The sequence below is a fragment of the Urocitellus parryii genome, chromosome 11 (assembly GCF_045843805.1).
Source record: "Urocitellus parryii isolate mUroPar1 chromosome 11, mUroPar1.hap1, whole genome shotgun sequence".
NCBI classification, from domain to species: domain Eukaryota; kingdom Metazoa; phylum Chordata; class Mammalia; order Rodentia; family Sciuridae; genus Urocitellus; species Urocitellus parryii.
Genome location: NC_135541.1, coordinates 4,776,583 through 4,792,649, shown reverse-complemented (window position 1 = coordinate 4,792,649; position 16,067 = coordinate 4,776,583). Strand labels below are relative to the sequence as shown.

The following is a 16,067-nucleotide window of genomic DNA, read 5'->3' as shown; positions in this document are numbered from 1 at the left end:
GTAGTTTCAGAATTTTATAACCAGCATGTAAGGGGAGGGGCTCAGAAGTTCAGAGTCTGCAGAAGTTCACATAAAGCAGCTTTTTCTTTCACTGTTCTGGGCAAGTTAACCCTTCAAGGACAGCACCTGAAAGGGAGAGCGGCTTCCCCCCTTTCTTTCCTCCCTCTGCCAGCTGTTACCAGGGAGCCCAGTTGGTAACTTCTCTTATCTTAGAAATGTAGTCATCTCTGTGAAGCCCCAGCTCAAGGCCAGAGGCTTATTTACACATTTCTACAAACTACTCTACTAGATACATTTGTGAAAACCTAGTGAGGGGCTGTCCAGCACCTGGAGTGGTGATTTCTTCCTGGCCATTGGCCAAGTAAAACTGGGCAATATGAAAGTAGGGAGTTTATCTACATTGAACTCTTTTGTAGAGACTCTTGCTGACAGTCCTAAAATCAGTCATGGTGAAGATTTCTGGAGAAGCCCAGTTAAGACTTTTTGTGGAGGAAGGGGTGCCCCTACATGGCCACTAGTGGAAAACACCAGGAATCCGAAAACCTCACAGGAGAAGCCTTCTTCGCCTAAAGCCAGCTGAACACTGGAAACTCACTCCCCAGCTAGAGCTCAATTCCAAGCAGTGTGATGGTCCCCTTCAAGCAGCCCAGGTGAACTCTCTAGCTTATTCAGAGTGACGTCAGACCTCCATTCAGAGGGGACCGAGAAACCTCTGTCAGGCCGAAACAGCCTGGACTAACTCTGCGTCTCAACAGCCACCAACCGGCTGCGTCTCCTGCAGGCCTGAGATCTTGTAGCTACTCCATAGTTCCTGGTGCCTACTGCTCATTTCAGAGCACAGTGAAGCAGAGCCGCCATGGCAGGCCCAGGGCGGAAGGCTCTCCCCAGCTGCCTTCCCCAGGCAGGCGGCTTTGTTTGGGCAGAGCTGCAGTGCACTGTGAGTGGTCCCTCCATTCTCCCACTGGGCAGACACTGCAGAAATAAGCCCTGGACATTACCCAGGCAGGCCGGCACCGCCTACTACTCCAGTAGTCACAACAATGGCTCCAGGACTGCCACAGAGTTCACTGGCCTTCCTTCCCAGCTGCACCCACCCCCCCATGCTGTGCAGGCAGCACCTCACACAGTAAGCGCCTTTGAGCAGCACTTGATGCTCAAAAGCAATTATGTGCCTCTCAACAAAACTGTCATCAGCATAACAGCATCTCTGAGCCTCAATTCCAAAAGCAGAAGAGAGTGATAATTACAATAAGACGCGGATCTCAGAGGGAAGTGACTGAGCCAACACCCCTGAGAGTGCAGGCCTCTTCTCCGTGCTGAGAACCAGAGACTTTGACACACCTCCCTCCTCTGAGTGCGGCCTGGCTGGGCTCCTCAGTTAGATGGAAAGAAAAGGGTATGTACTCTGAAGTATGCAGGGTGTGATTTGGGCTGAAGAAATGATGACTTAGAAGTAAAATTTCTAGAAATTCTGTTTATACAATAGAGTAAAAAAAAAAAAAACACTTTTTCAAGATTTACTTAAGCACAAATATTTATTGAATACCTATGTGCAAGGCACTGGGGAGCATCCACTAGTGAAAATCCCTGCCCTCAGTTGCTAACAAATAATTCCTGCAACCTGGATGAACCTACATATTTAAACTCCTATGTGGGGCAGAGGAAATGATGTATAGATATAAGGGGACTAATTTGGCTCCAATTCTCACCCATGATGCCACAAACAAAGCCAATTTTGAGAGAGACCACTGACTCTTCCACCATGAGAACCAGAAGTCACGTAATCAAAGGCCCCAAGAGACTCCAGAGGATCCAGCCAAGGAGGTCAGTGGTCCGATCCCTACCTTCCACCCAACAGTCCTGAGAGTCCTGTTCTTATTTCCGGGGTAGGAAATAAGAATGAGTCACCCCTCCGCCACAGAAAACACTGTTTGCCTCCACACTGGACCTCAGGGAAGAGCTGTACGGGTCTCCTCCTAGTGGCACATGTGACATCCTACCGAATGTGTGCAGATGACAGACAAGTTGTCCAGAGATGGACACCAATCACCTTGAGCATCTTGCCCAAGAAAATAGAAACGCAAGTGCTATGTTTACACTAGGTGCTCTGGCGAGAGGGCAACAGGAGGAGCCGCCTGGCGAGAGCTCTGTGGATGTGATCCATTCCTTGTTGGGTAGGACTCTATGCTTCCGTCGGAGCAGCTGGTTCTTGGATCAGGCTTGAACAAGTACTTGGGCTCAGGAGAGAGGAGTCATTGCTTTCACTCAGGAAACAGGCTGGGGTCTTGGGGCAGTGGTTCTTAAATCGTGGACATGGCCAGCAGCAGCAGCAGCAGCCCCTGCAACCACTCTGCTCTATGCTACCATTCCTGCTGCACCTTATGATTTGTGTTTTTCCTTTACTTAGCTGACTGAAGGGGATCAGTTCCCAAGGTCTGTCTTTGCCCCTGCATTTCTGTATTTACTTGCTTGGCTTCAGGGAATGGGAAGGATTCCTTCAACCACCACACAATTGTTCCTCCACTGCCTTCAAGATGCACGTACCAATGCCCAAGGCAAAAAGTAAAGAATTCTGTTGGCTTGGTGGCAACTGGCTCATGATTCATTCTGCATCCTTTTTGTGGAAGCACCATTTCTAGACTAGGCAACAATGACACAGTGGACATCCACAGGAGCCTCGGTAAGTTACTCAGTGTGACCCATAGGGCCATGGAGGGGAACTAAGCTCCGAGTCATGGATGGGGATATCTACATATGCTATTCGGAGTTCTCCTGAAAGGAGATATGTCCTTCTCCATTTAATCACTTATTTACATCAGAATGAACTCATATATTTTCTTGACACTCCGGGTCCCAGTGTCTCTGATTCCAATACAGCATTGCAGTACTTAGCCTTCTGGTAACATTTCAAATATAGAAAAAAAGCAATAGCATGTTACCTAGACACAATAAGCCAATTTAATTTAAAAAAACAAATAAACAATCCCCCCCAAAAAACAAATCTTTTGGATGCACTAAACTACAGAAAAAGAAAACTGTCAGCCTAATTTCTGACTCTCAAAGGCAGATAAAGGGTAGAGCAGCATATCCAACTTCAGTTATACCCCAGTTCTTGTGGTTTTCAATGACATAAGAAAAAATAAAGAAAACATTTATAACCCAGATGGCATTGAGCATTACAAAGATCAAGAGGAAGATGAAGAGACAGTGCCCAACCACCCACTGGCCTAAGAGTCAACATGTGGTTCACTGGGCATTCACAGGTATTTCTGACTCTTGAAGGGATGCATTTTAAAATGTGCCCAATTAACATTCCCTTACATGTTCAAAATTCCTTAGTACCACCAAAGTTTTAAAAGACAGAAAAATTTCAGGAAATCAGACACCCACAGTATGTTCTAAGTTTAGAAAGGTGGAGCTTACTGCTGTAGAAGTGGAGAATCCCAAGTGTTTGGGCATCTGTTTTGAGTAAGAAGTGTCTACGCCAAGAAATGGGCCACAAGCCAGAATTCCCAGGCACTCGGCACCCAGCAGCACCGCCTGCTTCCTCTAGGTTTTGAACACTCACTTTAAATCTTGGAGGCTGTTCATTTTCTTGGCTGTATTGGATAATGCTGTGTGAGGTGGTGCCTGACATTATATCAGATAATTTAGTTTAAAAAATTAAATCCCTTCCTTTGGACCTATAAAATAAACTTAAAATTGGTGTGGTATGGCATGCTCTTTAGCTACTATCCGTCTTCAGGGTTCTCTCTTTTCATAATTCCTGTTCTCCAAACCCACCGGGAATTTTCCATGCCTTTGTATCTTACCAACCTTTCCCCATGTCCACCTGGTTAGCTTCTTATCCTTTAGAGTGTGGCTCAAACACCACTTCAATAGTATTATTAAAATTTTAAAAAAATAGTATTATTAATAGCAGCTGAGCTGCCACTGAGCATCTGTGTAAACATTCACTCTCTGTGTATTATTTCTGATATTCAAAATAACTAAGGTTTTCCTCCTCATTTCACAGAGGAAAAAGTTGAGGCTCAGAAAATCTGTTACACACTCAAGGTCACTCAGCTTGTAAGTACAGGGCAGAGCCGGAGACAGTTGGATTCCAAGCTGATGTTCTTTCCACGATGGGCAATTATCCTGCTATGTCTTGCACTCTGTTCTCACAGTGTTTAGCAAAGAAATGTATGGTTATGTCCTCTGTGTCACCCCCCACACACACTCGACACCAGACAGTGGACACTTTGAAAGCAGGGCCCTTGGCTTGTGTCCCTGGCATGTGTGGATGGAATGTTGCTTTCTAACTTACACATGTGGAAGCCTATTTATCACACAGGTCACTTATTGATGGGCCATGGACTCTGCAATCTCCATTGTGCACAGTGGACAGCAAACTTGTACACCAATCAGTAGGTTACCACTTGTTCCGTGTGGAGGAGAGTGGTAGAAATGATCAAGACACAATAGAGCTGGCTTGGAAAACAGGTGAGAAAATGCTTGAGTTTACTTGGCTGGCTGTCATCGAACTTCAGCTTAGGTAAGGAAATTATGTAACTACGGTGTTTTGGCTTATCTTCTGGCAGCAAAGCTGGAATATCTAACATCTTCACAGACAAACCTGAATTTCCCAGCAATGTCACTTCCCTTCAGCCACTGAGCTGCACCTGAAAAATACAGATCCCTGTGCACTGGCAAAATGGGATGTTCAGAATATAAATGACTGGCAGCACATTTTAGTGAAAGGAGCATATATAATTAGTTACAGAAGTGTTTAACAAGTCTGACAGGTTAAATTGTTGTACAAACATGAAATTTCAATTGTGCTAAACAAAAAAGCCTGCATGGACCTCAGAGCCAGCAACCAGTAATGCACAGTATCTTCAAACAAGCCCCTGTCGTATGACTGTGTGAGCTGAGCCACCGCAGGTCCTATTGCCAAAGTAGAAGAGAAAGTTGAGCCTTGGCAGGTAAATGAATGAAGGAGCAATCGTCAAATACCATCTGCTATTTTAAAACGCGTTATTTGTAGCTCAAGTGCACATGTGCCTCCTGTTGCTATTTGGCCTGGGAGCGAGAGGCCATCTCTCATGCCATTTACAGCCCTTGGCTGCACTGGCAGGAAGAGCTGATGAGGCAGGAGGAGGCCGGACTGGAGCTATTCCTGTAGAGAACTGTAATTGCTGTTTAGGACGTCTCCTAAATTTTTTAGGAAGCTCAGAAACACAGGGAAAATGAAGTCACTTAATTCCTTCCCAGAATAAATGGGTCCACTAGAGTCCATTAAGCTGCTGCTCCCCTGCAAGCCCTTTAAGATGTCCAAGTGCAAAGGAAAGGGTAAGGGCTAGTCGGAGACGAGGCACAGGCTGTACCACTCTGATTTTCCACAGCAAGGGCTAAATTTAGCCTCAGGAAAAACTGCCATACTCCACTTTCTAAAAACTCTCCAACTCCAAGTACCAAAACACTGGAAATGAAAAGTAGCCATCCTTCTCAGACTTCTTCATTTGTAAGAATTTGGACTCATTTTTCTTCTCCTGGGTCTTTTTTTTTTTTTTTTTAAAGAGAGAGAGACAGAGACAGAGAGAGAGAATTTTTTAATATTTATTTTTTAGTTTTCGGCGGACACAACATCTTTGTTTGTACGTGGTGCTGAGGATCGAACCCGGGCCGCACGCATGCCAGGCGAGCGGGCTACCACTTGAGCCACATCCCCAGCCCTCCTGGGTCTTTGTTTTACACTATTCTTAAAACTCAGAGCCTTAGACCTGTCTGGAAGAATCACTTGGGATGCAACTCTTAATGACCGAATAACAGCACTTTGCAGACAAAATGTTTCAAGGACAACAAAGCATCTCACAATGACTTTTCATGTGAAACCTTTTAGTACTAGTTGGAGGTATATGAGGGCAAAATGCTCAGACCTATTCTCCAAGGACACAAAGGCTTAGTGGGATGTCCAAGAAGCCCGGCCACTGAGAGACAGCAGTAAGTGCACAAGAACACCCCGGATTATGCAGGAGCCAGTGTTGCTGTCAATGCAGGAACAAATCCAACAGGAGGCTAAAGGCAGTCAAACAGCAGGTGATTAACAGGGGTACAAAAGAGGCCAGGAACTCCAGGGCAGAGCTTGCACCCACCTTTATACAGTTTATCAAAAAACAAAAAATGCAGGTCTGCTAACTTCAAAAAGCAACCAATTTGGAGGACAGCATCCTAAATAGTTTCAGTGTATCTAAAAAATAAGACGTATTAGAGTGGCTCAAGCAGTAACACGCTCACCTGGCATGCGCGGGGCACTGGGTTCGATTCTCAGCACCACATAAAATAAAGATGTTGTGTCCGCCGAAAACTGAAAAATAAATATTAAAAAACTCTCTCCTCTCTCTTTAAAAAAAAAAAGAAAGAGACATTCTAAAGTAAGTGAAATGGCTGCAAAAAGAATGGGAACACATACTGCCACCAAGACACAGATGAACAATCTGGCCTGGACATGGAGATATGAAGGTGCAAGGAAATTGAAATGATTGTACAAAGGAAAACAGAGAGCAAGAGGCCTGATGCTTAGGAATGGAAAACATTTGAGATGAGGAAACACACAGGCGTTGTCAGGAGGCGTGCATGTATTAACTAAGTACCAGCAGGCTCTGCTGTGGTGCCCACCGCTATCAAAAGTCACTTAGATTTGTTAGGGATAATATGGAGAATGAGGGCCAGAACAGAGGCATTTCACACAAATTTACTGACACCTGCCACCAGAGCTGGCATTCCAGGGAGTCAACAACCAAGACACTCAAGTTGTATTAGCCACAGGGCTCCCCAAATCAAAGGTAGAAGCCCTTACTTAAAGAACTGAAGTCTTGCACACACGAACAAAGAGAACTCGTTGCCTTGGAGGCCAGTAGTTCTGTCCATCTTGGTCACCGCTAAACTCCTGATACCTAGCACGACACCTGTCACATCGCAGGGCCTCAAGAAATATCTGGTGAATAAGAGTGAATTTCGTCCACTTGAAATACAAGATGTGAGCTTCCACAGGGACAAGGTAAAGGACACCATGTGGAACAAAGTATTTACTTCCATTAGTCATTTCTGGGATATTCTTTTTTTCTAGTCAAGTTATTAAAAGTAGTTTCTTCTTTTCTCACCCAGCCACCCTCTACCCCATCCTCCAAACACACGCCAAGAACTAGGCACTTGAAAACCAACCGACCAACCACCCACCTGCCCCACCACTCACCCGCCTGAGGCGGCAGAGACAACACTTTAACCTGGTGGTCTTTACCTTGTGGTGCTCCGTGAGGTCAGGGTGGGGACAGTGGGGAGGGCAGGCCAGGGTGGAGACTGAAACCTCAGTAAAACAGAAGATGCCAGGAAGATGTGTGACCCGTACCTGAGACAAGTAGTGACATGATCCCAGCTGCTTCTAGCTAACACTTCTACTCATTCGAGATCTGTCCGTTGTGAGTTCCTGGTGGTTTTCAATGCCTGACTGAGAAACCATCATCTCAGGATGATGGTTGGAAAAGTCCTCTAATGGTTTCAGACCTGTCCTCCACTTGCTGTTCAGGTCTGGGCTGGTGAGGCTCTGCATCAGAGCTAACTGTGGGGTGCCATCTGCACAGACGTTCTCAGCCATCTTGCGAACACTGAGTGTTAAATTCCAAGATGTTCCAAAAATGTCTGTTTTTCGTAAACAGTGGATTCTGCATAGACATAATTCTATTCCACAATGCAAAGCATAATAAACTATTTTCCCCATAATGCTATAAAATTTTGTAAAATCCAGAATATAGATAAAATTCCAACATAATAGATGGAAATGCATATATTTTAAAAGGAACAGCTATATTCCCTAAAATATATAAATAAGTCCTAATATATAACATGATTTGAAAATATTATTTCATAATTCACTGCAAGCCTTTCTGATATAGAATAAATATTTTTAAAATTCTAAAACACATCAAGGAGACATCCCAAATCTGCAGGGTACTCATTTCCACACTGTGAGCCTGGGAGGAGTAACTTAAGTATCACATGTCCCGTTAGCCCTCGACCCCTAGACCAGTGTGGTCTTCCAATGCAAATTTCAAAGCAGGGAAGTTTGAACAAATGTATTACTGAGGCCTAATCCTTCGGATAGGGTAGAAAAACGAAAAACACAGTGTTTTGCACTCAAGTGGGATGCACCTTGACTTCATGCAGCTGTGGGAGCTGTTCTGTCCTGCTCTCCTAGTGGCGGGCCTCTCAGCGTGGGCCTCCTGAGTCATTTACTCAGGGTACGGTGGGTCTACAGGTTTAGGGAGCATTTCTATCATGAATCAAAAGGTTAATAACAGGTTCAGTGGGCACTGTCCTCTCTTCACCCATCCTGGTCTCCTTCATTCACCCTTCCTCCCTGTTTCCTACTTTTCCTCCAGTTCTCAATCCAGTTCCCCTAAACCTCTTTATTTCACCTCCCTGCTCTTGCTTAACTAGAAACAAGCCTGGATCCAGACATGCCTGTTTGAGGTATCTAAAAAATATAGAAGTGTGCTGTGAGTCGACATCCTTGCAATAAAGGCAGTGCTGAGTTCCAGAGGACTATTCCTGCTTGGGATTAAAGAACACCAAAGCACCACTGCAGACAAGCAATCCATCAGATATTCCATGTGGCTCAGCTTCTGCACCCTCTGACACTGTGGCTTAAGTCAAGGGTAAATCAGACTATTCAAAGGAATGCAGGTCTACTATCAACGTTTTATTGAACAGTACTCTGGTGAGTCTGGTTCTTAAATGCAGATGATTTGAATGTTTTAAAGTCCCTTGAAGGAAAGCTTCCCATATTTAGCTGGCTTTAAGTTGTTTATCACTGAGTGATTCAAGTGGCTTCTCTTCTGCAGGTCAGTGGCCCTTAACTTTAAGCCTCTTACTGCAATAAAACAATGTGATGATTGGTAATGTTTCTGGTGTTTTGTCCTGCATAGGTAATTTCTTTCCACATCCTTGGTGGAAAGAGAATAATTGCCAGATTTTTAATCTATTCAACAACAAATGAATGGTTGGCCCTGTTTACAATTTGGCTTCTTCCCTGTATACCACCTGAGACTGCCCACTGAGCAATTTCCGTGTGCAGACACAGGGAAAAAAAGGACTTCCTCCTAGAAAAGAACCCATCTGTGCATAGGCTCATTGACAGTGATAAAAACTATAAATCCTTTCCTAGAATACCACACACGTCGTATAAAATCGTGCATTTAATTTTAGGGGACTCACAGACTCACGGATCCCAGGCTCAGAATGATTTTGTGGGGACTGGTCTGTGAAGAGTTTCCCCAACAGCACTCTATAGAACACTGTCCGTGAGACGTTGATCAGTAGATGATGAGAACAAAATGCTATGTCAAAGATGTTCTGGAAGCACTAGGTTAAATGCAACTAAATGTATTACATTTCATTTCCATGACTTTCCTGAACTTAATATAATCATGTACACTACAAACAGAGAGCAGGGAGAGTGCCTCCTGAACTCACCTGGACCTTGTGTAGTATGGGAGACTCACAAGCATTTCCTGTAAATGATGTTCACACAGGAGTCTGCAACTAAAGTCAGCTTAAAAGAATTTGAAGTCTCTGATTTGGGAAATTCTTGGTCCACACTATTCCTCATCTTCTTTACCCACCAGGCTAAGCTCAGGAGCCACTACAGCCCACCAAAGGCCTCAATAAAGTCATATAGATGAATGGTAAGTGTCACCCAATGTTCTGGTTGGAATACAGTCTGTCAACTCCAAAACTCATGCTGAAATGTAATCTCCATCGTGGATGCTGAGAGGTGACACCAGGTGGTAACCTGGAGAGATGACTAGGGTTCTGCCCTCCTGAATGGCTGACCCACTCATGGGATTAGTGGACTTTCTGCTGTAAAAACAGGTATGGATGGCTAGGTCTTTGGAGGACTTCTCAGTCCCTGCTGTGTGACACCCTAAGATGCCAGCAAGACCATCACCAGACATTGCTTCTCAACCTTAAACTAGAACGAAGGTTGGACCAAAATTAACCTTTTTTCTTTATAAGGAACCCAGTCTGCCATGTTAATAGCAACATAAAATGGACCAAGATACCCAGAGAGCAGTGTGGGGAACTCCTGGCGCCAATACTTCCTGTTACCTGGCAATGTTTTAGAAGCCCCAACTAAGACAGGGAGCTACTCTTGCTCTGTGCTCAGTTTAGGTGGTACTGACTTTAGTTCTTGACTCCAGGAGTCAGTGTACCAGTTTGTCGTTGCTAACAAGAATATACTTCCCCTTACTCAAGTGGCTGGGCATATAACTCAAGCCAGGCCAATAAGAGAGCATTTCCTGGAACCACTGGGACAGAAGAGCTGTCTTCCTGGAGACATTTGCTAAACTGGCAGAACGTAAGCCTGAAATTTTAGGCAGGCCACCTTGCCGTCAGTTTGGTAACGTTTGCCTGAGAATAAAATCTACAGAGATGACAGCCAAGAGAGGGCGAGATTCCTGAAGACACCACTTGAGCACCTAGAACCAACTGTACCTGAAGAAAACTCTGAATCTAGACTTCATAAGAGTCATAAATTCTCTTTGGTATTAAAAGTCAATTTGAGTTGTAATTTTGTCACTTGCAGCTGAAAGGAAGCTGTCAAGTCAGTCTTTTAACAGACATGTAGGTCTTTTTGCTAAATAACTAGAACTGTTCTACTTCTACTTACAAATACAGAAAAAAAAATGTTATTCTCTACCATTAAATATATTTAGTAGCAGAAACTAAATGTTATTAGGACTTCTCTAGAAAACATGGGATAAATTATGGCAGAAACAAGCTGCCATTCTTATTTGAAACCTGATCCAATGTTGATTACTCAAAGAAATCAGAAAGACAACAAAGGTATGCTGAGCCCCCGCCTAGCTGGAGACCATCTGTGCTGTTGAATCACATACACACAGAAGTATCCTCACTGTTTCAGGCTTTGGGTCCCTGCCAAATGCAATGTCATAACAATGACAATTCCCACAGAAGAGAATCACTATGGAACACTGGAACTAAAAGAGAATTTAAGAATCATCCACTCCTATGGCTTTCAACATTTTTAGACTGTGGCCCACTCACTGTAAGGAAAAGAACTCCATAGAAACACACACACACACACACACACACACACACACACACACACTTCTGAAACAAAAGCTTCCCAAATATCTACCCTTACCCTGTGCGATGCACTCTGATTTTAAAAACTGGTATTGACCCACTTGACTGATTTCCTGAGCCACCAGTAGATTTGAGAAACAGGTAAAGGATGAGATCCAGAGAAGTAAGGTAATTTCCTAAGATTTCTCATTTCGTTCAGTTAGCGGCCGACCTGAAACTTAAACCCAGGGCCCGTCCCAGTGCAGAATATGGAGGAAAACAGCTGTAACCCATGCACATTCCTCGACAGCAGGCTCCCAGCAGGTCTTAAGAGGTCTGGGAAGATGATCCAGGTGTCTGACCTAAGCTATTTTACACTGGCACAGCGTCCAGGATTTTTAGGGCCACCTCAAGACCACAAAGTGAAAACTCAAACCTACAACAGGCCCTGAGCTGGCCTGAAGGGGCGATCAAGTGAGATGTATGTCCACATTAACAGGAGACAGGACCAACTGAACACAGGAAGGAGGATCAGGTTTGCCTTGGGCTTGAAGAAACAATCTCACTTCTAGCTTCTCGCTCTTTCCAACAAGTAGCACCATGCTTGCTGTGTAACCTGTCAGCTAACGTATCTGTGAAACCCCCGCTCCCTGATTCCACCATGTCGGGTATGCTGGGGATATAGTCGAGACACAGCCCTGGCTGCCACCCACAAGAGCCATGATCTGATCCAGGGGATGAGGGAAAAGGCTTCCTTACTCAGGAAGACTTGAGCTAGGCACACAGAATGAGAAGGAAGAATTTGACAGGGACGGTGGGGCACAGTACATTCAAGGGCCTGAATGCAACAGAGGGCACACCCTGAGCATGTGGTAGGAGGCCCAAGAAAAGACAGACCTGGAAAGCAGTGACATCGGGAAGGTGACCGGGAGAAAAATGAGACTGCCTGGTTAATCCTGGTTAATCCTAGTGGTCGACTTGTACTAGTTTAAGACAAGGGGAAAATTACTTTCTTGATTTACCACCACATTCCCTATTACAAAAACATTACAGAAGTATATCATCAGCAATTTCACTTCTATAACCTTTACCCTGTTTAAACTCCTATACTTTACCTTCTTCAAATTATAATTTAATTATTATAATTTGCTTAACAATTTCTATACAGTAGGTGCTTAAAAATGTGCTGATTGATCTTGCCACAATATATGTCTAAGGCTACTGTCCTATTTTTAATGTATATAAGACAAGATAAAATTAGGCAAATGATAGGTACCATGATGCTTTCAAAACTAAAATTTCAGTTAGTACATGAAAGCAGCCTTACTGAAGCACCAAAAAAATCATACTGACAACCCACTCAATTTTTTTAAAAGCCTCTATTTTCGAGGTATCTCATCACGACTTTAAAGAGCCACCTGCTACATACTGCTGGACAGTGGACTTTGCTTCCTGATGGCAAAGGCACCTCCCGTCTGCCTGCTGTGTGTTAACCCAAATGGAGGCACCTGGGAAAACAGCAAAGAAAAGATGGTCAACTGACTTCAGGGCAATTCACTCAGGAAGAGGGTAAAGACTAACCTTGCAGAGCTTCATAATTATGAGCACAGTGTCCTCATGGTATGAGGTAATAACACCTGTTGTGTCACCTAGCAGGCTAATCAGCACTTCCTAAATGTAAAATGGGGCTAATTTTAACATGTGGTCCTTAATATAATTCAACACATCTCATTTGTAATTTTCCCATCATCACTTAAAATTGACAGCTGTCAGACCTTACTTGGGATATAAAAGTAACCACACACCACTTCTTCTACATTTGCCAGACAGCCTAAAACACAGCTTGTGGCAGACCACTAGAAGGTAAGAGTTTACAAATGAATGTTCACTGACTTCACTGGTATCTCCATTTCTCTTCCTGTACCTTCAGTTTCCTTTTCCCAATCCTCCTTTATTTTCATGTTTTTATTTTATTTTGCATTGCTGTATAATCCCTCTCAGAAAGCTCCCTTAAATCACTTTTTTGAACTCGAGGTATATGTCAACAAACCATGTCATCGGTGGCTGGTTATCAAAAGCTTTTTGACAAACAAATCCATAACTGAAATAAGCTCCTGGACATTAGGCTTCTTCACTATGACAAATGCCCAGTTGATATTTAATAATGAAGACCTGGCACCACTCAAGAGTCTCCTTTTGAAGAGATCAATGGAATACAAATATTAAATCACTTTAAATCAGAGGAAGCAAAGCCCTTTAAATATGAGACAACAGGGTGGACACACAATGAACAGCAGGGATGAGGGGCAAGTGCACACAGCTCAGGCTGCATAAAGGGCTCCCAGAAAACCACTGCAAAAGAACTCATCTGAAGAACTGTGCCAAGTTTAATGAAATGGGTCTTTGATAAATTTCTGTGATTCCTAAAGTTGTTGCTTATATAAATGTACTAACAATTTTTTCTAAATGTTTTTAAAAAGACAGCCTACAAGCACAATTCTGTAACTTCAGAAGTTCATAAAACGATAATCAAAACATCAGAAATTTTACAATGGTTCCCAGAGGAAATTTATATCCCCCCGAATTTACATTTCCAGCATTGCCAAAGATTCTTTTGTCAAACCCTTGTGTCTCAGCTGTCATTAAGAGCCTCACGTCTTTCAGTAGGGAACCTTGCTATGTGAACCAGTTAACTTTACTATCTTTCGCATATGAAAGAATTCTAATCCACCTGTTACCCAGACCTGGAACAACCAAACCCAACAACCCTGAATACGCTGCCACAGGGACATCTCTTCTAGACAGCAGGGCCCAGGTCAGTCCTGAACAGAAGACTTAAGAAAAGCATCAAAGAATGTTTGTGAGCATATCACAAAAGCAAAAGAGAAGATAAAAATCCTAAAAGCACACAATGTTGTTAACTCCTGCATTACTGTATTTCCTATTGGATTACCCAGATTGCAATTAATCAGGATGACCTAATCAGGATCCTTAGGAATTCACAGGTCTCTGCTTGTATCACTACTAACTAAATTTATTTGAGAAATACATATTCTGTAAATAAATAATATTTTCTAGAAGAGTAAACATTATTAATCCCTAAATCTAACAAAGAAAAAAAGGAACAAACTTATTTGCTACCAACTAATTCTGATCTTCATTTATAACCACTTTTCTATAAACACACACCAGAAAAAATGTTCTGTGCTACTTAAAAACACTTCTCTTTATGATGTTCTTGAGCAGATTCTATAGGAAAAATCAATAAATAATTTCTTTAGTCAGTAAGACAAAACTCCTTTATGTCAAGGAGACAGTTTACCAAAAGAGGGCAAAACTTGTTGGTAGCACAGTTTTGAACTATCAGGGTGTGGTCTTACTGGCAGACGAAATATAATGCATTCAACCACATACCTGAGGTGCTCCGTGGTTATCTGAGAGCCCTTCTCACGTTTACCCAGTAGGCTTTCCTGATTAGATATTTCAGGATAAGCAATAGAAATCATATCAAGTATCACTGGACAAAATAGAAAATGGACTTTAAAACTGTCATTCCCTGAGGAGACAATTAAGAAGATAATGTACAAGAATATTATTCTTTCAGAAATTTGTTCTGATGCCCAAGTTGTAGAGAACTGGTTTTAGTATCTGCACTAATCAACAGAGACACCATCAGTGCCACCTCTAAGGTTGTGCCAATCGCAGAAGGTCCTAAAGTGCAAGCCAGCCATCTGCGTGGTGCGCTGGTCCTGTCCTCTCCTGTCCCTGGACTGCAGGTAAGCCAAGCTCAGGAAGTTCTTCGGAACCTTTCCTCTCAACTTTCCCAACTGCCTTCTGCGCAAGGAAGAACAAAGCGTCCCTGCGCTCCTCCGGGCTGCTCTCAACCACGGCCGTCCCCAGGCGCCTGGGCCCGCAAAGGGGCCAGCGGCTCAGCGCCCCGCTGTCCCCGTGGCCCTCCGCGCGCGGGAGAGGCTGCGCGGGCGGGCGGCGCGGCGGGAGGGAGCGCTCACACCAAATGCCCGCGGCTGCAGTGGCCGAGGCAGGAGGGGCCCGCGCCCCGCCCGCGCGCGCCCGCACACGACCACGCGCGCGCCTTCACACCGCTCCAGAAACACACCCGGCAGCCCGCCCCGCGTGCCCACGCGCGTCCCAAACACTCCGTCGCGCTCTCACGCCGCTCCACGCACACTGGCCCGAGAGCACTCCCCCCAGTAGCCACGCTCACGCCTTCGGAACCACGGCCCGGTCGGGGCACACACACGCTCCCCGAGCACGCGTGTCTCACACGCGACCTCGAACGCTCACGCAAACGACTCCTCCCGCAGGCCCCCTCCAGACCCACGCCCCCCAACCCACGGCCCCCGAGCACGCTCGCGCCACGCACCCACCCCACTCGCGCCAGAAACGCGCGCGCCCCTCAGCCGCGCCTCCCACGCAGCTGCCTCCCGCTCATAAACACGCTCGCAGGCCTCGCTCCCTCGCGCGCCAGAGTCACGCGTGGCCGCAGCCCGCTCCCTCACGCTCGGCCCTCACGCCCCTCGCACAAACACGCGCCCCACCCCGCCCCGCGAGCACGCGTGCTCCCCACGCCCCCGCCGCGCCGGCCCCGCCCCCGCCGCGCGCCCCCGCCGGCCGCCGCCCTCACCCCGCACGCGCCCGGCCGCCTCACCCCGCCGCACGCACTCACTCGGACTCGGGAGCACGGCTACCGCTCGGTCAGGCTCGCGCCGAGCCGCTCTCTCCCGCTCGTCCGCCCCGCCCGGCCCCGCCCGACCCGGCCCTGAGCCCGCTGAACTCCACACGCCGCAGCTGGAACGACTTGCAGGGCTCCGGGTACCGCCGTCTCCCCGCCACAGCCCGAGTGCGACGCCCCGACCAATGGCGGGGCGCGGCGGTGAGCTCACCGGGCTTGGCTCCGCCCCCTTGGCCGCGCGGGCCAA

The 16,067-nt window shown here is 45.6% G+C and overlaps 1 protein-coding gene across 3 annotated transcripts in view; it reads right to left on the bottom strand.

Moving 5' to 3' along the window:
• LOC113180919 (calmodulin-binding transcription activator 1) overlaps window positions 1–16,067 on the bottom strand; it is a 687,512-nt gene that overhangs the window by 33,960 nt on the left and 637,485 nt on the right. Inside the window, exon 1 of one of the 3 annotated variants that reach the window (XM_026386130.2) lies at window positions 15,815–15,885. The exons of the other annotated variants lie outside the window; for them this stretch is intronic. The gene's annotated coding sequence lies outside the window, so the exon portion shown is untranslated. Of the gene's footprint in view, window positions 1–15,814; window positions 15,886–16,067 lie in introns of those variants that run through there. 3 annotated transcript variants of the gene reach the window in all.